We start from the raw sequence: 22,806 nt of genomic DNA, 5'->3' as shown, positions 1-22,806 counted from the left end.
AGAAGACATCAGATCTGGAAAATAGATCCAGGAGAGACAATCTGAGAATAATTGGACTCCCTGAAAACTATGATGAAAAAAAAAAGAGCCTGAACAATATTTTCCAGGAAATTATCAAAGAGAACTGCCCAGATGTTTTAGAAACAGAGGGTAAAATAGATATAGAAAGAATTCATCAATCACCTAGTGAAAGGGACCCTAAAATCAAAACACCAAGAAATATAGTGGCCAAATTCCAAAACCATCAGACAAAGTAAAAATTAATGCAAGCTGCTAGAAAAAATCAATTCAAATATGGAGGAGCCATAATAAGGATTAACCAGAATCTAGCAGCATCCACATCAAAGAATGAAAGAGCCTGGAATATGATATTCCAAAAGGCTAAGGAACTTGATATGCAGCCAAGAATAACTTACCCAGCAGAAATGAGCATCTTCTTCCATGGAAGAAGATGGACATTCAACAAAATAAGTGAATTCCATCTATTCTTGATGAAAAAACTGGATCTAAACAAAATGTTTGATCTTCAAATATAGAACTCAAGAGATTTCTAACAAGGTAAAAACAAATCTTGATGATTATATTTCTGCCATAAAGATATATAAAGAACACATGTATAATTTGTTCTAGAAACTAGAGGTGGAAAGGAAATTATACCAGAAAAAAGGGTAAAGTGTTGGTACTACATCTCCCAAAGGGACAAAGATAAGCTATTGTATCTGAGAGAAAGAATGGAGGGGAATGAACATAGTGTGTATCATATTCCCATTAGAATTGGGTTAAAGAGAAAAATATAGACATATTTGATTTTTGGTGAAATTCCTTCCACTTCATTGAAAAGTGGGAGGGGAAAAGTGAAAAGGGAAGGAGTAAGCTAAGCAGAAGGGAATATAAAAATTGTGAGGAAAAGGAGTAAAATAGGAGGAGGAACTCTAAGATGGGGGGAGAGATACTAAAAAGGAAGAACTGTGATAATCAAATGGTGCTCACTAGTTTAATACTGGGGAGGGGAGTAAGGGGGAAGGAAAGGAGAAAAGCATAAGCATGGGTTAAAAAGATGGCAATTAATACAGAATTAGTAAATATAACCATAAATGTGAATGGGGCAAACTCCCCCATAAAGAGGAAGCGGTTAGCAGACTGGATTAAAAGTCAGAATCCTACTACATGTTGTTTATAGGAAACACACCTGAAATAGGGTGATACATTCAGAATAAAAGTGAAAGGGTGGAGCAGAATCCACTATGCTTCAGGTGAAGCCAAAAAAGCAGGGGTAGCCATCCTCATCTCAGATCAAGCAAAAACAAAAATTGATCTAATTAAAAGAGATAAGTAAGGGCACTATATCTTGCTAAAGGGTAGCATAGATAATGAAGCAGTATCAATATTAAACATATACACACCAAGTGGTGTAGCATCTAAATTCTTAAAAGAGAAATTAAGAGAGCTGCAAGAAGAAATAGACAACAAAACTATAGTACTGGGAGATCTCAACCTTGCACTCTCAGAATTAGATAAATCAAACCACAAAATAAATAAGAAAGAAAGTCAAAGAGGTAAATAGAATACTAGAAAAGTTAGATATGATAGATCTTTGGAGAAAACTAAATGGAGACAGAAAGGAGTACACTTTCTTCTCGGCAGTTCATGGAACCTATACAAAAATTGACCATATATTAAGACATAAAAACCTCAAAAACAAATGCAGTAAGGCAGAACTAGTAAATGCATCCTTTTCAGACCACAATGCAATGAAAATTACATTCAATACAAAGCCAGGGGAAAACAGACCAAAAAATAATTGGAGACTAAATAATCTCATACTAAAGAATGACTGGGTGAAATAGCAAATCATAGACATAATTAATAACTTCACCCATGAAAATGACAGTAATGAGACGTCATACCAAAATGTGTGGGATGCAGCCAAAGCAGTAATAATATATCTCTAGAGGCCTACTTGCATAAAATAGAGAAAGAGAAGGTCAATGAATTGGGCTTGCAACTAAAAATGCTAGAAAAGGAACAAATTAAAAACTCCCAGACAAACATGAAACTTGAAATTCTAAAAATAATTAATAAAACTAAGAGTTGGACCCCCCCTCCCCTAGTCAGGACTGAAGCAGCTCCCCTGGTGAGGGAAGGGGAGAGACTATTCCTGGGACCAGAACTCACCACCCCAGGGTGCTTGAAGTAGAACTACAGCAAGAATCCCAGAAGAGTTTGGCTGATCTCTTACCTAAAGCTCCCCACTTACCTCCACACAGTTGTAAAGCAGGAAATAGCCCAATCTTGCCTCCCCACATTCCTGATCCCCACATCTGTTTCCTCTAGTCAGACAAGTCATCCCAGGTCATGCAGCAAAACGGGATCAGTAGCGTGAATCAGTTAGGGGGGATTTTTGTGAATGGGCGACCTCTACCCAGGGGTACTCAGCAGCAAATTGTGAAATGGCAGTCAGTGGAGTTCGACCCTGTGACATCTCTAGAAGCCTCAAGGTGTCTAATGGCTGTGTGAGCAAGATTCTGGGGAGATACTATCTCACAGGTACCCTGGAACCCAAAGGCATTGGGGGAAGCAAGCCTCGCCTAGCCACACCCACGGTGGTAGCTCGTATTGCCCAGCTCAAGGGTGAGTGCCCGGCTATCTTTGCGTGGGAGATCCGTCACCAGTTATGTGCTGAAGGGCTCTGCACCAAAGACAGGACACCCAGCGTCTCCTCCATCAATCGCATCCTGAGGGCCTTACAAGAAGACAAGAGGCTTCCTTGGACCCAGCTCACAATACCAGATTTTCCAGCTCCAGGTCTTTACTTTCCCCACAGTAGTTCTGAGACATCCCAGGGGGCCAAGCCAGGCCCATGGCAGCGAAATCGAACTATCTTCTCCCCATTTCAGGCTGCTACCCTGGAGAAAGAATTCCAGAGAGTGCAGTACCCTGATCCAGCTACCAGGGGAAAACTAGCTGCTGCCACCTCTCTGCCTGAGGCTACAGTGAAGGTTTGGTTTTCCAACCGAAGAGCCAAATGGAGAAGGGAAGAGAAGTTGAAGTGGGAAACTCACTTCCCAGCTCCATGTTCTAAGCAAATCTGGCCCAATCTTGGAGCTGCTTCCCAGGGTCTGACCTCACAAGATACTTCAAAATGGATCACTTCTGCACAGCCCCCAACTAACCTTCCCATGCCTCCTCTTCTTGCCTCTGAGCCATCAGAACTACATCATTATCGACTGCACTTGGGGACAGCGTTAGGGAAGCACGTGTGCAATGCCTTACCCAGTGTCTGGCAAGAATCGCTCGGCGGGCAAATATCTGTTGGAACTTCATTCTCTGGATATAGAACACCTTTGTCATCAATGCCTTTCCTGCCTTGGACACTTGGCCCTTCTTGCCACCACCCCTAACCCCTGTCATTATGCCTTTCACTTCCTCTTCTGCCATTACTAGCCCCCTCCCACTCTTAGAATTGGAGTAAAAACAAAATATTATGGTATAGGGGAAAGAATACCATGTCAAGATCTGGTTTCTAATCTTAACTCTATCATTTACTAATTATGTGCATTGGCTATGAATAGCCAAGGGGAAAAATACTCAAGATCACTGATTAACAGAGAAATTCAAATTAAACTCTGAAGTACCATCTTATACTCTTCAAATTGGTGAAATTGACAAAAATGGAAAATGACAAGTGCTGGAGGGGTTGTGGGAAAACATGATACATTAATGCTTTGTTGATGGAGTTGGGAACAGGTCCATCCATTTGGAAAGCAATTTAGAACTTTCCCCAAAAAACTATTAAATTTTTAAAACCTTGGAGCTACTAGGTTTATACCCCAAAGATATCAAAAGAATGGAAAAAGAACTATATGTAGCTTTTTTTTTCCATGCTGACAAAGAATAAGAAATGGATGGGGTGTCCATCAATGGGGATTTCAATTAGAATAATAAGTTATGAATGTGATGGAATACTACTGTGCTGTAAAAAGCGATGAAGGGATGATTTCAGAGAAATGTGGGAAGGCATATATATTCATGCAAACAACTTTGAAAAATGTGTACATTTTAATCAACACAATGATAAATCATAGTTTCAAAAGATTCAAGATGGAACATGTTATCTACCTCCAGCTAAAAGGTGATGAACTCAGCAAACTAAACAAATTCAAGCACATTTTCTCTTCTTTCTTTTTAAATTTTTTTCATTCTTTCCTCCTTTTTTGGGTACATAGTTAATGTAAACATTCACTTGCTTTACTACATGTGTTTATAATGGGTTTTGCTTTTCTTGTTTTCTCAGTGGATAGAGAAGAGAGATAATAGAGAGAGAATTAGGAAGTGAAAATAAAACTGAATCTTTAAAAAAAAAAATAAAATAAAACTAAGAGTTGGTTCTATGGAAAAAAACCAACAAAATAGACAAACCCTTAGTAAATCTGATTTTAAAAAGGAAAAAGTAAAATCAAATTGTTAGCCTTAAAAATGAAAAGGGATAACTCACCACTAATGAAGAAGAAATTAGAGCAATAATTAGGAGTTACTTTGCCCAACTTTATGCCAATAAATTCAATAACTTAAATGAAATGGAAGAATACCTTCAAAAATATAGCTTGCCCAGATTAACAGAGGAAGAAGTAAATAGATTAAACAGTCCCATCTTAGAAAAAGAAATAGAACAAGCTGTAACCAACATCCTAAGAAAAACCAGATGGATTTACATGTGAATTCTACCAAACATTTAAAGAACAATTAACTCCCATACTATATAAACTATTTGAAAAACTAGGGAATGAAGGAGTCCTATCAAATTCCTTTTATGACACAGACATGGTACTGATACCTAAATCATGTAGGTTGAAAACAGAGAAAGAAAATTATAGACCAATCTCCTAATGAATACTGATGCTAAAATCTCAAATAAAATATTAACATAAAGATTACAGAAAATGATCCCCAGGATAATACACAATGACCAAGAATGATTTATACCAGGAATGCAGGGCTGGTTCAATATTAGGAAAACTATTAGCATAATCGACTATATCAGTAACCAAATTAACAAAAACCATATGATCATCTCAATAGATACAGAAAAAGCATTTGATAAAATATAACATCTATTCCTACTAAAAACTTTTGAGAGTATAGGAATAAATGGACTATTCCTTAAAATAGTCAGGAGCATATATTTAAAACCATCAGTAAGCATCATATGCAATGGGGATAAACTGGAACCTTCCCCTGTAAGATCAGGAGTGAAACAAGGTTGCCCACTGTCACCATTACTATTCAATATTGTGTTAGAAATGTTAGCTTTGGCAATAAGAGTGGAGAAATAGCTTAAAAGAATTAAAGTAGGTAATGAGGAAACCAAATTATCATTCTTTACAGATGATATGATGGTATACTTAGAGAACCCCAGAGATTCTACTAAAAAGCTATTAGAAATAATTCACAACTTTAGCAAATTTGCAGGATACAAAATAAATCCACATAAAATCATCACCAACAAAATGCAACAGCAAGAGATGCAAAGAGAAATTCCATTCAAAATAACTGTCAATAGTATAAAATATTTGGGAATCTATCTACTAAAGGAAAGTCAGGAATTACATGAGCAAAATTACAAAACACTTGCCACAAAAATAAAGACAGATTTAAATAATTGGAAAGACATTAAGTGCTCTTGGATAGGCCGAGCAAATATAATACAGATGACAATACTCCCTAAACTAATCTATTTATTTAGTGCCATACCAATCAGACTCCCAAGAAACTATTTTAATGACCTAGAAAAAATAACAAATTTCATATGAAAGAACAAAAGGTCGAGAATTTCAAGGGGATTAATGAAAAAAAAAATCACATGAAGGTGGCCTAGTTGTACCTGATCTAAAACTATATTATAAAGCAGCAGTCACCAAAACCATTTGCTATTGGCTAAAAATAGACTAGTTGATGAGTGGAATAGGTTAAGTTCACAGGACAAAATATTGAATAACTATAGCAATCTAGTGTTTGACAAATCTAAAGACCCCAGGTTTTGGGATAAGAATTCATTAATTGATAAAAACTGTTGGGAAAACTGAAAATTAGTATGGCAGAAAGGACCCACGCTTAATACCACATACCAAGATAAAATCAAAATGGGTCCATGATTTAGGCATAAAGAACAAGATCATAAATAAATTAGAGGAACATAGAATAGTTTACCTCTCAGACTTGTGGAGGCAGAAGGAATCTGTGTCCAAAGGAGAACTAGAGATCATTATTGATCACAAAATAGAAAATTTTGATTACATCAAATTAAAAAGCTTTTATACAAACAAAACTAATGCAAACAATATTAGAAAGGAAGTAACAAACTGGGAAAACATTTTACAGTTAAAGGTTCTAATAAAGGCCTCATTTCCAAAATATATAGAGAACTAATTTATAAGAAATTAAGCCATTCTCCAATTGATGAATGACCAAAGGATATATAGACAATTTTCAGACGATGAAATTGAAACCACTCATATGAAAGAGTGTTCCAAATCACTATTGATCAGAGAAATGCAAATTAAGACAACTCTGAGATATCACTACACACCTCTCAGATTGGCTAAGATGACAGGAAAAAAAATAATGATGAATGTTGGAGGGGATGTGGGAAAACTGGGACACTGATGCACTGTTGATGGAGTTGTGAAAGAATCCAACCATTCTGGAGAGCAATTTGGAACTATGCCCAAAAAGTTATGAAACTCTGCTTTAATCCAGCAGTGCTACTACTGGGCTTATAACCCAAGGAAATACTAAAGAAGGGAAAGGGACCTGTATGTGCCAAAATGTTTGTGGCAGCCCTCTTTGTAGTGGCTAGAAAATGGAAAATGGAATGGATGCCCATCAATTGGAGAATGGTTGGATAAATTATGGTATATGAAGGTTATGGAATAATAATATAAGAAATGACCAGCAGGATGAATACAGAGAGGTTTGGAGAGACTTACATGAACTGATGCTGAGTGAAATGAGCAGAACCAGGAGATCATTATACACTTCAACAACAATACTGTATGAAGATGTATTCTGATAGAAGTGGATATCTTCAACAAAGAGAAGATCTAATTCAGTTCCAATTGATTAATGATGGACAGAACTACACCCAGAGAAGGAACACTGGGAAATGACTATAAACTGTTTGCATTTTTGTTTTTCTTCCCAACTTATTTTTACCTTCTCAATCCAATTCTTCCTGTGCAACAAAAAAATTCGATTCTGCACACTTATATTGTATCTAGGATATACTATAACATATTTAATATGTATGGGACTGCCTGCCATCTAGGACAGAGGGTTGGAGGGAAGGAGGGGAAAATTCAGAACAGAGATGAGTTCAAGAGATAATGTTGTAAAAATTTACCCATGCATATGTACTGTCAAAATAAAGTTATAATTATAATGTTAATTTAAATTTTTTTAAAAAATGATTTTCACTTTTGGATTGAAAACAACTTTAGTTAGTAATCATGTGCTCCTGCCAAAATGTATTTTATACTTCATGATTTGGTTAATAATCATGTCTGCAGGTTAGATATTATACCAGGTTCTTCATATATTCTATGACCCATTCCCCCATCTAGCAATTGCAACCCATAGTTTTATAACCTGTCACCTAGTGCTACAACCTACTGCTTCTCCTCTACACCAAGACTCTGGACTAACACTATTGAGTTCCATTACTTATAGGTGAAACTAAAACTGTCATTTTCTCTCTTTGTTTCATTGTCCCTGCCCAGAATGTTCCAAGAAAACCTAATAAGCTTATAATTGCTTCATTTTTAGGTTTCTCCATATTTATTTGGTATTGCCAAAAACAAAAGTTCATTTGTATGAAAAAGATTAGTTATGGGTGAACACATAGATATATACCATTCGTATAATAGTCTATATGAGAAACCTTGTTCAATGTCTAAACTGTGAACATGATTATGAAATGATGAAGCACAGAATACATTTTAGCAGGCAAGTAAGCTCAGGAACTCATGGTCAATACCAAAAATGAAGCACACCAATTCCAAATAATGATAATGTTATAGAAAAGTGTGGTAATGATTTTTTTTTCTTTTGCCTCTAAGTGGTTCATTTTCAATCACATCGCATTGCCAATGAGCATTAGAACCAGAAGCACTGTCTGGGAAGGAGTTAAAGGTAATACCACAGGAAGAAAAAGAAGTGGAAGGGGAAAGGAAGGGAGGTGAACAGCAAGGAAGTTGAAGTGCTCTTGGAACAAGATGTCCTCAGAAAATACAGATGTGTTTTTGTCATCTTGGAGTCAATGTGGTTTCTGGCTTGCCATGGAAAAACAAGTCAATTAGACAAAAGCAAATGTTCTCTGTGTTGTAATGTGATTGGTCAAAATCCCATAAAGACAGTCATGCAATAAATCAGGATTTGAAATGCAAAATGTGAAATGTTCCAAAGAAAAAGAGCCAACAGGGTGCTCCAGAAAGAAATGCTCATATAAAATGTTAGATATAGAGAGTAGGGCCAAGAATGGATGGTAATCAGACAAGCTAATATAGGTCTCGTGATTATCTGAAATTGTTTAAGAATAAATCCAAACCCTTTTCCCCTCTAGCAAACGCAACCCATAGTTTTATAACTTGAGACCTAATGTCCCCACCAAACCTCGAAACATTCACCAGGTCCATTTCAGCTTATACCAAAAGTGTTATGGGAGCAACCTGCTAGTGAAGGCTGGATGTTATGGAAGCCACCTGCCAGTCGTTGCTGGATGTTATGGAAGCCACCTGCCAGTCGCTGCTGGATATTATGGAAGCCACCTGCCAGTTGCTGCTGGGGCTCCAACTCAGACCAGCAGAATGGATCCCTTCATGTTTGAGGATGATAATGATACAAGGAGACTAAGAGGCTTTGCATTCTTTTTCCTCTTCCCTCTTCCCTCTTGTCTTCAATTTATTTCATTCCCAATCCACAAGCAACATCTGTGTCAGTAAAGGCGGATTTGCAATTCCTTCAGAGTTGTTAGGATTCACAGCTGTGGGGGACTTTTGGGTAACTAAATTGCCCCTTCACGCTTAGGCATGGTCCTTATCAAAAAAGGATCATTTTCCTTTCTTTGTCTCATTGTCCCTACCTAGAATTATTCCAGGAAAATGTCTAATGAATTTATATTTGCTTCATTTTTAGGTTTCTCCAAATGTAGGTGACAAGATCCCATCTCCTATACAGTCACTCAAGTTGTCAGTGCATGTGGATAGGACAACTTTCTTTCATCCAATAGATAATAAAGAAAACAAAAAAGAATAAACAAGAGCCCATGAAGACTTATTCTCTTTATGTCTCTTCCAGTCATATAATGTCACTCTGTAGTTTGGATTCACTTTAAAACACATTTTTTAAAAAGTTCACTTCCCTTCTCATTGGACTTGTATTGATTTTCTAAATAACTTACTAGCTTTGCATTCCAAGCAGAATAATTCTCTGGCATGTTTTGGGTTCCTAAGGAGCACATTTTGTAATGAAATCAACTTTTCTCTCTAAGACAGCAATTCTGAAAATGTAATTTTTAAACATGTAAGGCCCATGAGATCCTTCCACGATCTGAGAGTGAATAACTATTTCATAATACCAAGACAGTTTAATTTCTAAAATGGTAATTATGGATATAATCCAAATAAACAAAAGTTCTTGGGTTATTATCAAAAATGTTTAAGAGTATTAAAGAGTTCCAAGACCAAAACATATAAGAATTGCTGCCCTAGAAGTTCCAGTAATCAGAACACTCAAATTTGTAACCTTTTGAACAAGATTCACCATTAAGCCTGCAGGACCTAATATCTAACTCATCTCTTGACCTGAATGAGCAAAACCATATCTGTTTCTGCCATTTGTTTCTACAGCACATTTAATATTTGTAAATCTCTCAAGCTTAAGTCACCTTGTTGTTCAGTCATTTCATTCATGTATGACTTTTCATGATCCCATTTGAGGTTTTCTTGGCAGAGATAGTACAGTTGTTTGCCATTTCCTTCTTCAGCTCATTTTAGAGATGAGGAAACTGAAGCAAATAGAATGATGTGATTTCCCATGGTCATACAGCTAGTAAATGTTTAACTGCATTTGAATCCAGGTCTTCCTGACTCCAGGATTGGCATTCTATCCACTGCTTGGTAATAGAGACAATATGATATAATTAGAAAAATGGTAAAAGAAACCATTTATATGGCATTCAAAATCACAAAATCTTTATATATATATATGATCTCATTTGATTCTCATAATTGATATCTCATATAAGATAAGTAATATCTTGTACAGAAGACAGAATGAAAAACTTGAGAACAAATTTGGCCACAAAGTCTGTAATTCTGGTTAAATCATTTTACATCACTATACCTCAATTTCCTCAGTTGTAAAATGGAGAAAATAATAACACCTAATTCACAAAGTTGTTTTGAGGATTAAATGAGAAAGTATTTGTAAATTGCTTAGCCATGCCTGGCACATAGTAAGCACTATTCCTTTGCCCTTTTTTTCCCATTTTACATGAGGAAACAACATCAGAGACATTAGGTAATCTGTCCAATGTCCCATAACCAGTAAATGTTTGTTAAATTTGAACCCTACTCTTCTGGATTATAGTTCCTTGCTATAGTAAATAGAAGTTCAGAAAAGATCTATATTCAATCTAACCTCACTTCAGTTTCTTTTCCACTCAATTATCAAAGTGATCTTTCTAAAGTTCATCCCTGACCATATCACTTCATTGGCTGCCTGTTACATTCAGAATCAAATATGAATGGCTACTTGGCTATTAAAGTAGTTCATAACCTGAGTTCTTACTACCTTTCTAGTCTTCTTACAATGTATTCTCTACCATATGCTCTTTCCATGATAATGACTTCCTTGTTGTCTCTCAAAGCACTCAGATTCCTTATTCAAGTTATGCATATTCACCCCATCTCACTCTCCATTCTGCAATTTTCTCTCTCCTTGTCTCTACCTCCTGGTTTCTTTTCCTTCAAGTCTCAGCTAAAATCCCACCTCTGCAAGAAGGCTTTCCTGGCACCCCTTAATGGTAATGCCTTACCTCAGTAATTATGTCTAATTTCTGATATACATATCTCACTTGGACATAGCATTGATCCCCCCTATTAGATTATGAACCTTTGGAGAGCAAGGACAATTTTTGCCTTTATTTGTATCCCCAGCACAGTGCCTAGTTCACAGTAGGTGATTAATAAATGCTTGTTGACTTAAATTGACTTGTCTTGGAATCTGACTAATGAAAACATAAGTTCCTATGAGGACAGGGACTGCTCCATTTTTATTTTTATATTCATAATACCTGTTATAATGCCTGACATAGAAAGAGAATAATAAATGCTTATTTATTGTTTCATTAGTAGCTTCTGATTTGATTTTAGGAACTTTTCTTGTCAAGATCAGAATGTCTACTCCTTGAAGACAGGGATTGTGCTCATTTCTCCCCACACTTAATTCAATGCTTGGTATATTGCAGGTGTTTAATAAATATTTGCTGAATGTGTTGCTCTCTGGAGTTCATCAGACCCCATTAGGTCCTGGTGACTGCTGAAGGCTGCATAAAAGAGCTAAGTCCTCAGTGAGCCCTCAGTAATTTCTTGAGCAATATGTTCAACTGTGACATTTAAGAGAGACATGGAAAGAGAAAAAAACTCATATGATTAGTTAATTAGAAAAGCAATCTCTTCATGTGCCCCAGAGATCTGTTAATTGCCTGAACTCTTCTTTAAATCCCAGTTTAACAGTGATTTCAATGTTTACTTCTCTTCCCTCTCTATAAGGACTTCAGGCAAAAAAAAATGGGGGAACTGAAACATTTGCCTTGAAATGAAAACTTTGATGCCCTATCCCTTACTCCCCAAAGAAAGTTCATGTGGGAATATCCTCAAACACTAAATTAAGTAATAATTTCCCCTGATAAAATGAAAGCGGATGGTGGATTTTCAGAGTTTATCTGCAATGAAGGAGACTTTAGGTCAAATACTGAATAAGAGAGGTGAGAAGATGAAAAAATACTAAATACAAATAAATTGTATTTAAATGCTGTAAAAATTATGTATTATTAGAAAAAAATAAGGAGCCAAAATGGCAGAATAAAGGCAGGAACTCACCTAATCCACTCCAAATTCCTTTAAATAATGGCTCTAAACAAATTGTAAAGAATTTGGACACCCAAAAAGTGGAAGAAGATTAGCAAAAAAGGTCTGTGACATCAGGGTGGGAGTCCAGCATGCAATCCTGATTCAAGCACCGCCAGTGTAACCTGGTCCCAGCCCCAGCTCAGGACCCGGATTTGACCTAACCCTGATCTCTGAATCAGTGGCCCTACTATTTAGCAGCTTCCACATGAAAGGATCAGAAGGCTTGGAATATGATTCCAGAGAGCAGTGGAGCTAGGATACAACTAAAAATCACCTACCCAGAAAAACTGAGTGTAGTCCTTCACAGAAAATGGTGATCATTCAGTGAAATAAAGGATTTTCAAGCATTTGTGATGCAAAGATCAGAGCTGAATGCAAAAATTGATTTTCACATACAGGACTCTGAAGAAACATAAGGAGATAATTAGGAAAGTGATATCAAAGGGACTTAATAAGGTTTATCTGTTTACATTCCTACATGGGAGGATGATACTTGTAACTTAGAACTTTCTTATTATTGTGGCAGTTAGAAGGAGTATATACAAACACAGGGCACAGGTGTGAATTGAATATGAAGGGATAATGTCTTTTTTTTAATGATGAAATTAAGAGATGAGAGAAGAATGTACTGGGAGAAAGGGAAAGGGAGAAGTGGAATGGTGCAAATTATCTGTCATTAAAAAAAAGAGGCAAGAAAAAGCTTTTACAGTGGTGGGAAAGAGGAGGAGAAGAAGAAAAGGAAGTGAAGCTTACTCTCATCAGAACTGGCTCAAAGGAGAAATAACATACATAATCACTGGGATATTAAAAAATCCATCTTACACTGCAGGAAAATAAGAGGGGAATGGAATATGGGAAGGGGCAGAGGATGATAAAAGAGAGGGCAGTGGTCAAGTACCAAAACAATTTTGAGGAGGGACAGGGTGAAAGGAAAGAAAGAATAAATGGGGAGGAGGGAGGATACAATTAGAAATAGTAATTACAAAAAAAATTGAAGCAAGTTTCTCTCATTAGACCTCATTTCTCATACACATAGGGAACTGAGTTAAATTTATAGAAAATAAGAGCAATTGATCAATGATGGACAGAAATAACTATACCCAGAGAAGGAACACTGGGAAGCGAATGTAAATTGTTAGCACTACTGTCTATCTACCCAGGTTACTTATACCTTCAGAAGCTAATAATTAATGTGCAACAAGAAAATGGTATTTATACACATATATTGTATCTAGGTTATATTGTAACACATGTAAAATGTATGGGATTACCTGCCATCGGGGGGAGGGAGTGGAGGGAGGGAGGGGATAATTTGGAAAAATGAATTAAAAAATTAAAAAAAAAGAAAAAGAAAAAGAAAATAAGAGCAATGCCCCAATTGATGAATGAGCAAAAGATATGATCTATGCCCAAAGAGCTATAAATTCATGCAACAACCTCCTTACTAGGCATAAATTCCAAAAAAGTTTTTTTTGGGGGGGAAATCACATACAAAAAAGTATTCAAAACAGCTCTCTTTTCAGGGCAAAAAAAAATGGAAATTGAGGAAATGCCCATCAATTGAGGAATGGTTCAATAAACTGTTGTGTGTGTTTTTATTGAAATATTATTGTTCCATGGGAAATGATGAGCAGGATGTTCTCAAAAAGAAAAAAAAAATCTTGGAAAGTCCAGCAAAGTAAAATGCATTATATTTAAATAGCAATATTCTGGGATGACCAGATGTAAATGACTGCTATTCTCTGTAATATAATCATCCATGACTACTCTGAAGGATTTATGATGAAAAATCCTATCCAAACCCAGAGGTGGAACTGATTGTGCCTGAATACAGATTGAAGCATTCTCTCCCTCTCTCCCTTCCTTCCTCCCTTCCTTCCTCCCCTCCCCCCCCTCTCTCTCTTTCTCTCTCTCTCTCTCTCTCTCTCTCTCTCTCTTTCTCTCTCTCTCTCTCTCTCTCTCTCTCTCTCTCTCTCTCTCTCTCTCTCTCTCTCTCTAACTTATTTTTAAGGGCTTTTACTTTCATTAGGATGAGTGATATATGTATTCTTTCACAACTTGACTTTTATGGAAATGTTTTACATAACTTCACATGTGGTTTCTTAATTGTAGGTGGGATTAAAGGAGAGAATCTAGAACTCAAATATTTTAAAATCACATGTAATTTTTTTTTTGTTTTGAATGTAACTGGGGAAAATATTAAATAAATAAAATTAAATTTTTAAAATTCTCTTAAGAAAAGAAAGAAAAAGAAAAAAAAATATATTGTAGTCAGAAGCCCTGAATTTTAATCCTATTTCAGAAGCTGTGTGATTCCAGGCAAATCACTTAACCTCTATCAATCTATAAAATATAATAGCATCAATATTGAAGAGGTATTATGAGAATGAAATGAGATGTGAAGTACTTTTGCAAAGTTTAAACATGATATAAATTCTGGAGATTATAAACACAATTGATTTTAATGGTATTTAATCATCATGACAATCTCATCATGTTACTATTTCCTATAGAAAAGCTCTCAGGATAATCCCATTCTAGACCTAGTTCTGGACCATAACTAATTTAGGCCAGTATAGTAATTTGATTTAGCAATGGAAAGCAATTGCAAGGCTCATGGGCCATGAAATATTTAACAAAGGGAAATTTGTTCAGTTTTTTTAAAAATTAAGATACACCACTAATTCATATGGACATAGCCTTTCTATGTGTACTGCACTACATTTAGCAATGTTATAAAACCACCTCTTTCCAGCTCACAAGAGCCAATTATTAAATATTCAGAATAAATATTTACATCTTTGATATTGTCAAACACTAGAAATCATGGCTTTATTTTTATTTTATTGATCATCTAAAGTTAAGAAAGCCATGGGAAAATATTAATATTGCAAGTTTATCTGTACATCCTTGTTCACACCATGCTGTGAACAGAAAATAGTAAGAAAAGTTAGTATCTAAATTGTACAATATTTGTTTTATTTGTACTTAGCTTGCATATCTATGCTTCCGTCTTAGAGACTAAAGCCACTGATCATTCTGCTAAAATTATTCTCTTCTGGAGTAGACTATCATTTCTCCCTGGTTGAAGTACAGTAGTATTTCAATCACTTCATCTTTAATGTTACATTGATTAAAATGAAGGGCAGGTAGAAGTTATCCTAAATCTAGGCTATTATCAGTGGAGAGACATTAGGAGAGAAGGAATCCATGGTTAATCAAAGAATATATCAAAGAGTCTATCATCAATCAAAGCTGTCATTGCATTCTCCTACACTTTTTTGATTTCAGAGCATGGGCAAAAATATTAAATTCCCCAGCATATAGTATAGTTCACTATAAAATGTAGGTAAAGGAGATAACACTTGAAAAGAGATGCAGAAGTGAGCAAAGTAGAAGGAATTTGAAGATAGGGTTTCACTAAACTGGATTGTCAGGAACATGATTCTACATGTTTATGGATAGGACTACATGTTTATGGATAGGACTAAGAATGGTTGGGACTTTTGAGATGATCTCGGCAGATTGGGCTTGCTAGAGTTCCACTTTGACTTAAGTATCAAAGGCAAAAATCTGTTTGTAAAGTTTGGTTGATCTTTTTTCTTGGCAGGTACCACAATATTTGATAAAGCCAGAGTAAAGACTCTCAGGGTTGGGAGCAAGACTGTTTTTACTGGCCAGTTTTTGCACCTTGTTTGTTTTAGCAAACCCCAGTGAATTCAGTTTGCAGAAAGCAAAACTGAACATTCAGTGCTTTTATTTATTTGTGGCAACTGAGTGGATTAGCATCTTGTCCTGATTAGCAAGTAAACATGAAGATGACAAAGATGGATTTTTTTTCAGGCCTGATTTTTGCTTATACTTAGACAGAGGGATGATTTAGAAGTCAGCATGATCTGGTCTTACTTTTGCCACCTTATAGTTTTAGTATACAAAGAGGCTGCAAATTTTATGCCACTGAGCTTTACTTCAAATCCTGGAAAAATTCATTAATAGAGATAATGAATAAACCTCTAGAAAAGAAAAAAAAAGCCTTGACAATAGAAAGCTTCTGTGATGACAAGGAAGACCCAAAAAAGGATATATCAAAATACCTATATGTGAACCTCAAAAGAAAATATGAATTGGTCTCAAACTAAAAAGTCTTCTTGAAAAAAGCTCAAAAATTATTTTAAAAGTCAAATGAGAGAAGTAGAAGAAAATGGGAAAATAAATGAGGTTTGCAATAAAGAGTCAAGAGCTTGAAAAAGGAGAACAAAATTTGGCTGATGAAAATAATTCCTTAAAAATAAAACTGATAAAATGGGGGGGGGATCTACTGAAGGAAACAACTCCTTAAAAAGTAAAATTGGCCAAATTGAAAAGGGGGTACAAAAGCTAATTAAAAAAAGAATTCATTAAGAATAAGCTTTGGGGAAATTGAAACTATAACACATCAAGAAATAGTCCCGAAAAATTTAGGGAAAAAATGTAAATGCCACATTAGAAGAATAACCAACTTGGAAAATAGATGATAGAAAAGATAATTTAAGAATTATTAAACAACCAGAAAACTATAATAAAAAAAAGAATCTGGACATCATCTTTTAAATTATCAAGGAAAAACTGCCCTAATATCCTACAACCAGAGGATAATATATTCATTGGAAGAATCCATCAATCATCTCCTGAAAGAGATTCCAAAATAAAAACTGCAAGGAATCTTGCAGCCAAATTCCAGAATTATCAAGCAACTGCAAGCAACCAGAAAGAAACAATTCAAATGCTGAGAAATCATGGTTAGAATTACATAGGACTTAGTAGCTTCTGCATTAAAGGATCATGGTGCTTGAAATAAAATGGAAGGCAAAGGAAGTGGAATTACACTCAAAAAGAAAATAACATACACAGATAGTTGGGAATAGAAAGTTATCTTAACCTGCAGGGAAATAAGAAGAGAAAGAAGAAAGAAAAGGAAGGGAGTTGATAGAAGGGAGGGCAGATTAAGGAAGGTAGTGATCAGAAGCAAAATATTTGTGACAGAGGACAAGGTGAAAGGAGAGAGAAAGTATAAATAAGGGGCAATAGGATTGTGGGAAATACGAAGTTAAGTAATCATAATTGTGATTGTGAAGGGGATGAACTGTCCCATACAACAAAAGTGGAGTGGATTAAGAAATAAATGCTATAATATGTTATTTATAAGAAACACATTTGAAACAAGGAGATAATACATGGAATAAAGATAAAAGTTTAGAGCAGAATCTGTTATGCTTCAACTGAAGTAAAAAAAAGAATAGTAATCCTGATATCAGAAAAGAACAAAAGCAAAAATAGAATTAATTAAAAGAGATAAGGATGAAAACTACTTCTTGCTAGAAGGTACAATAGACAATAAGGCAATATCAATACAAAACATATATCTATCAAGTAGTTTAGCATCCAAATTTTTAGAAAAAAATGTTAAGTGAGTTACAGGAAAAATAAAAAATAAACAACTAGTCTAATTGAGGATCTCTATCTCCCTCTCACAGAACTAGATAAATCTAACTACATAGCAGACTTATGGAATGCAACCAAAGTAATTCCTTGGGGAAATTTTATATCTCTAAACACTTATATGAATAAAATAGGAAAAGAGGAGATTAGTGAATTGGACATACAACTAAAATAGCCAGAAAAAGAACAAATTAAAAATACCCAGTTAAATACCAGTTTAGAAGTTCTGAAAATTCAAAGGAGAGATTAACAAAATTGAGAGTATGAAAACTGTTAAATTAATAAATAAAGCTAACAGTTGGTTCTGTTGGGGGGAAACAATAACATAGATAAACATTTGATTAATTTGATATTTTAGAAAAGAAAGAAGAAAAACAAATTGTCAGTATCAAAAATGAAAAGAGTAAATTCACTACCATTGAAGAGAAAATTAAAACAATATTTAGGAGTTATTTTGCCCAATAAGAACTCTAACAATCTAAGTGAAATGGATAAATATAAACTTCCTAGATTAATAGAAGAGGAAATAAAATACTCAAGTAGCCCCACTTTAGAAAAATAAGTTGAATAAGCTATCAATAAATTCCCTACAAAAAAATCTTCAGAGACAGATGGATTCAAAGGTATACTTAAACAACAGTTTATCCCAATATTACATAAAGTATTTGAAAAAGTAGGCAAAAATGACCTATAAAAAATTTTAATGACACAAATATAGTGTCAATATCCAAAACAGAAATAGCCAAAATAGAGAAAGAAAATTACAGATCAATCTTCCTAATTAATATTGATGCAAAAATTTAAATAAAACATTAATAAACAGATTATAGTGATTTATTATCAAGATAATATACTATGATGAAGTGGGACTTATACCAGGAATGCAGGACACATTCAATATTAGGAAAACTATCAGCATAATTGATCACATGAATAAGAAAACTAACAAATAAATCATTTGATCATCTCAATGGATTCAGAAAAAGCTTTTGACAAAATAAAGCATCCATTCCTATTAAAAACACTAGAAAGAATATGAATAAATGTAATTTTCTTTAAAGTAGTAAGAAATATATATATATATATATATATATATATATCTAAAACCATCAAAAGTCATTATATATAACGAGGATAAACTAGAAGTCTTGATGGTCATGCCCATTCAATATAGCACTAGAAAATATTCAATATAGTATTAGAAATGTTAGGTGTTGCAATGAGAAGAAAAAGAAATTGAAGAGATGAGAACAGGAAATTAGGAAACAAAACTATCACTCTTTTTTTTTGCAGATGATATGATGGCATATTTAGAGAATCCTATGGAATTAACTGAAAAACTGCTTGAAATAATTAATTTACTTATTCAATACTGTACAAATCAAACTAAAAGTTGTTTCATAGAGCTAGGAAAAAATGTCTTTAGGAAGAACAAAAGGTCAAAAATATCAAAGGAACTAACAAAAAATAAGCAAAGGAAAGGAGCCTAGCCATACCAGATCTAAAACTATATTTTAAAATGAAAACAGTCAAAATTAGTTGAAATAGTTCCTGGTGGATCAGTGGAAGAGATTAGATACAAGAGATGCAATCACCAATGACTATAGTAACCTGCTGTTTAATAAACCCAAAACTTCCAGTTTCTGGCATATGAACTCACTATTTCACAAAAACTACTGGGAAAACTAGAAATGGTTGAAGTTTCTCTTCAACCAATTTCTAGTATGGTTGAAGCTAGGCAATGACCAACATCTCAAATCTATTCCAAGATGAGATTAAAATAGGTACATGATGGGATTAAAATGGGTACATGATTTGGACATAAAGATTGATACCATAAGCAAATTAGGAGAGCGAGGAATAGTAGTTTACTACCATATAGAGAAGGGAAGAATTTTTGACCAAACAGGTCATAGAGAACATTATGAAATGCAAAATGGATAGTTTTAATTATATTAAATTTAAAAGGTTTTGCAAAAAGAAAGCCAATTCAAATAATCTTAGAAAGGAAAGCAGAAAACAATTTTTACAGTGTGTTTCTGATAAAAGCCTCACTTCTAAAATATAGAAAGAATTCAATTAAATTTATAAGAGAACAAGTCATTCCCCAATTGATAAATCATCAAAAGATATGAACAAGCGGTCTTCAGAAGAAGAAATTAAAGCTATCTATAGTTATGGAAAAGAATCATTACTACTGATTTTAGATCACTACTATTTCTAATACATATTTCTAATATGCAATATAAAACAACTCTAAGGCATCACCGCACACCTATCTGTCAGATTGACTAATGTTATAAAGCAAGAAATTGATAAATGTTGGAAAACTGAAACACTAGTTCATTGATGGTAGAGTTGCAAATTGATCCAATCATTCTGGAGAACAATGTAACTATGTTCAAAGGGTTATAAAATTATGTATATCCTTTGATATAGAAAAATCACTACTAAATCTGTATCTCAAAGAGATCACAAAAAATGGAAAAGGATCCAAGTGTACAAAACTATTTATAGAAGCTCTTTTTGTGGCAAAGATTTGGAAATTGAGGGAATGTCCTTCAACTGGGATATGGCTGAACAAATTATGGTATATGGATGCAATGGATTACTATTGTAATATAACAAATGATAAACAGATGGATTTCAGAAAAATTAGTTTAAGTAATTTAACTAATTAAACTAATTGCTGAGTGAAGTAAGCATAACTAGGAGAGCATTGTATAACGTGACAACATTGTGTGATAAGCAGTTTTAAGAGACTTAGCTCTTCTCAGCAATACAATGATCTAAGAGAATTTCAGAAGGCTCATGATGAAAACTTCTATCCACATCCAGAAAAAGAATCATGAAGTCTAAATGAAGATAAAAGTATATATATATTTTTGTTTTTTCTTTCTTGGGTTTTTCCCTTTTGTTCTTATTTTTCTTTCACAATATGACTATATAAATATGTTTGACATGATTATATCTGTATAAGATTGTACATGTAGTAAGATTGCTCATCATCTTGGGAGGGGAGAAGGAGAGAACAAAGAAAAACACTGGAACTCAAAATCTTATAAAAGTAAACGGTGAAGCTACCTTTACATGTAATTGGAAAAAAATGTGTATATATCTATATATATCTATATAGATATATATAGATATATATAGACATATATATATACATATATATAAAACATCTACATACATATGTGACATATACCTTCCCTCCCTCTTCCTCTTATTCTTTCTTTTCTGCTCTCTCCAAATTAGATAGAATTTAGAGAAACAGATATTGCTGTAGGTATAGATATGAAGAAAAGAGTAAAAAAGGGGTAGAGAAAGGAAAAAAGAGAAGGAGAGAAGAAGGAGAAGGTAAAGAGAAGGTAAAAGAGGAAGAGAGAGGAAGAGAAGAAAGCAAAAGGAAGAAATAAATAATATGTGCCAAGTTTAATAGGACATGAAAAACAGTGCCTGCCCTCAGAGAACTTATATTCTACTGGAGAATATAAAACATCGCTAGAAATAAGTGTGTGTGTAGTGTGAGTGTGTGTGTGTGTGTGTGTGTGTTTATTTGAGGACAGAAAAAAGCTTTAAAAATGAAGATAATAAGAAATGGTTTTCTATAGATTGAGCCTGAAAGAACCCAAGGATTCTAAGAGACAGTACTGAGGAGGAAGCACATTCCAAGTATAAATTGTATAGCTTCTAGAAATGTGTGGAGTGCATGATGCAGTGTTAAAACTGGAAAACAGTAAGGAATATAGAGTGTGTCAGGGGGAGTAATAAAATAATTCTAGAAGATGGAGCTAGATTGTAAAAGGTCTTAAGTGAAAAAACTGAGGCAGTAGCATTTTATCCCAGAGGAGGAAATGGATTCACTGAAGGTTTTCACTGAAGGAATTCCCCAAACGAGGTTCAAACACAAAATATAATCAAATTTGTGCAACAGGGCAGATTATTTTGGTAACTTAGTTGAAGGGCAAAAATAGAAGACAACAATCCATTTGGGAAACTACTTATAATAAATTTGGATATTGATCTTGAAGCCATCTGAATGAAAATGCTAAGCAAGCCTGAAAGAATTGATGAAGTCACAAAGTAAGAAAAGTATAGAAAGAAAAGAAAAGAGAGCCAAGGAGCTTTGAGAGAACTAGTGATTTGGGTGACAATGTTGCAGTCAAGTTGAAGAAGGGCTAGTCAGATAGGAGGAAAATTTATTTAAATATGTCATTAAATATCATCAAATATAGTTTAAAATAACCATTAACTATAGGCAGGCTTGGGTTGCCATTTCTAGCCATTAAAATGTTTTCTTAATGAATTAAATACGGTCCTACAGCAATCTTCAGAAGGATATAGAAATTACATTAAATTTGAGTCCAAAGACCTGAGTTTGGATCTTGCATGATTTTTTCACTTACAAGCTATGTAATCCTAAACAGGTTGTCTAGTGTTTCTGAGGTTTATTTTCCTCCATTTTAATCTGGGAACAATAAATCTTATACTACTTACCTCACATGGTAGTTGTGGACTAAATGAGAAAATGTTCATGAATCCTTTTTAAATGATAGAGTGCTACACACATGGCAATTATTATTACCATCATAATTTTTGCCATTTAAGGCACACCATCAAATGTCATAGTCTGTGCATTTCAGCATTTAAGCTATGTTTATATTATGCTTTCTATTATGATGTAAGTTCCTAGAAAATACAGCTTTACTGTATCCACTGGGAGGTGGTCTGCTCTGAGGTTATGTTGGCCAAAATATTTCCTTCAAGAGAAAAGAAAGGTACACACATTCCTTTTCTCTATTGTACTTTGCACATAGTGGGGAGTTCAGAAAAAGACATGCTACTTCATCAATATTTTGCTAACATAATCTAGTATATTCTGTTATAGCAAAGGCTTTAAAGAGAGCAAATTCACAAAGAGGAAATTCCAGACTGACATTTCAGCCAATGCCTTCCTCAACAGGCACTTTGCCTAATATTCAACTGTAGAATTTCCTTCCTTTGGTTTGATCCACATTTGCCCTAGGGTATTAAGTGATGGCTATGGCTTTTAATGGAATGCCTTTAACTCAAGAAAGTCTCCAAGGTGAACCCCACCAATACAAATTCTATTTCTTCCCTCGCTAGCTGTTCATTT

The 22,806-nt window shown here is 34.5% G+C and overlaps 1 pseudogene; it reads left to right on the top strand.

The window, feature by feature from the left end:
* Positions 1-2,355: 2,355 nt before the first annotated feature.
* Positions 2,356-3,401, top strand: LOC141547293 (paired box protein Pax-4 pseudogene; annotated as a pseudogene).
* The last annotated feature ends 19,405 nt before the right edge of the window (positions 3,402-22,806 follow it).

This window comes from Sminthopsis crassicaudata, chromosome 6 (assembly GCF_048593235.1).
Source record: "Sminthopsis crassicaudata isolate SCR6 chromosome 6, ASM4859323v1, whole genome shotgun sequence".
Taxonomy (NCBI): domain Eukaryota; kingdom Metazoa; phylum Chordata; class Mammalia; order Dasyuromorphia; family Dasyuridae; genus Sminthopsis; species Sminthopsis crassicaudata.
Note: the sequence above shows the minus strand (reverse complement) of the source record. Positions and strands in the feature narration are given on the sequence as shown.